Here is a 2,500-nt window from a genome sequence, read left to right on the forward strand (position 1 = left end):
TATATATGTGTATGGGCTCCTTTTGTTTTTTATTAATCTTCCTTTTTATAATATATATTAGATATATAGAGATATATATTATATTATATATATTTAGATATATATCGAAGATGAGATATGGAGATATGTATATATAATATAATAGATAGATATATATATGTAATATATCTATATAATAATGATTGAATAGAGATATATATATTATATATATATATAGATATATATGTATAGAAAAAAAAGAAAACATGTATATATATATAGATAGAGATAGATATATATATACATATATATATAATTTATATATATATTTTATTACATATATATATAGATAATATAATATTGATATACTATATATATATATATATATATATTATATATTATAATATTATATACTTTAGATTCATATATATATATATATATATATTATATATATATATATTTAGATACATATATAATATTATTTATATAATAATATAAGATTTATAATATATATATTAGATAATATATAATATATTATATTATAGATTATATATATATATATATAAATAATTACTATATATAATATATATATATATATACACATATAATAAAAGGAGCCCATAAAAACACCAAAATATGGAGAGAAAAGTACTATATTTCAGAGACTGCTGTCTCTCTCTTCAGGTATATGAATGAGAAAAGTTTAAAGAAAAGTTGGTATTTACACCAAGAGATACATCCACAGGTAAGCCAATTTAGGTCACCCCCGCTGATAATCTTCCTATAATCTTCTTAAGCGCTGGTTGAATGAAAACCTTGTCGATCACATCCGAAACCCATGCTCCTATTGAGATGTTCATTACCTGCCTCTCCTTTATTAAGGCCGATTCCATCATTTGACTCTTGTACCAGCAGTTGCTGCTATAAATTATACGTGACAAATTCCAGTTTATTCTATGGTTATGTTCATTTATATGGTTGAAAATAGCTGAGTTCTGTTGTCCATACCTAACTGACCGTTTGTGTTGTATTAATCTCTGGGGAAGTGATTTTCCTGTAAATTCAATGCAAGATTGGTCACAGTCCTGGCATGGGATTCCATAAACCCCTGTTTCTTTGGTGAATGTCTTTTGTTGGACGTTAATCAGGGATTTGGCTAAGGTGTTTGGGTAAGTAAATTTAAAAGGGTTAGATTTTCCGAGGGTCTGAGTCACTGTGTTAATGATGTCCAGGTGAGGAATTTTTATTTTATTGTTGGGTGTCTCTTTGGTCTTCTTTTGAGGGGTCAGTAGAAAATTACATTTGCTTTGTGAATTGCTTTCTCAATTATATGGTCAGGATTCTTTAAAAACGAAAGTTGCTAACAAATTAGTTCAAATTCTTTTTCCAGGAAATCTGGGGAACAAATACATAAGGCTCTTAAGAACAGGTTGCTGGCTACACCTATCTTGATAGCAGTGTCGTGATAGCTAGAGTGGTGAATGTATGAAAGTGAGAACGTTGGTTTTCTGTATATGGTAAATTTGTATTCTGTCGTGTCTCTGATTATTAAAACATCAAGAAAAGGAATTTTGTTGTCTGTTTCCCATTCAACTTTAAATTTGATACTGGGTACTAATGCGTTTAATTTTGAAAGGAATTCATTAAAGTTGCCCCACCTATCATCCCAAAATGTCAGAATATCATCTACATATCTCATCCACAGCATGTTTTTGGGTTTTATTGCATTTATTACTGTGGTTTCAAAGTATTCCATGTACAGATTGGCTAAAACAAGACTTAAAGGACTACCCATACTACACTCAAATTTTGCTTATAGAATGATTCCCCGAATGAAAATACGATATTAGATGCACATAATTCAACTAACTTTATTATTTTGTCAAGCGCCAATGGGAAATGATCTGAATAGGGGGATAATTTTTCCCTCAAAAACTGAAGAATGTCCTGTATTGGTACTTTTGTAAATAGGGAATCTATGTCAAGGCTTAAAAGCTTTATGTTGCGAAGTGGTATATGTGCTTCTCTGAATTTGTGACAAAAATCTTCCGAATGTTTAATGTGACTGGGAGTAAAAGTGCCTAACCATTTAGAAATTTTGTAATAGAAAGCTCCGGCACATGAAACGATGGGTCTGAATGGAAGATTGTCTTTGCGAGTTTTGGGAAGGCCATAAAAGTAGGGGAGTTTAGGATTGATTACTTTAAATTTCTCTAATAGTTCAATACTCTTTTTGTCTTGGCCAATTAATCTTACTTTGTGAAATAATTCTGTGGGGACATTTTGGAGGGGGTTTTTCGTCAGTTTCTCGTAAGTGTTTGTGTCGCTAAGGAGTTGGTTGATTTTGTCCATTATTACGATTTTGCCGTCTTTGTCTGATCTACTTATTATAACATCTAACTTTTTTAGCGAGCGGATGGCTATCATAAATCTGCGGGGAACGGGATATTTCTTATTTAGGTCACCAATCATAACCAATCATCACCACTCATCACTCTCCAGTATCATCAGATACAACACC

The sequence above is a fragment of the Macrobrachium nipponense genome, chromosome 12 (assembly GCF_015104395.2).
Source record: "Macrobrachium nipponense isolate FS-2020 chromosome 12, ASM1510439v2, whole genome shotgun sequence".
Lineage (NCBI taxonomy): Eukaryota > Metazoa > Arthropoda > Malacostraca > Decapoda > Palaemonidae > Macrobrachium > Macrobrachium nipponense.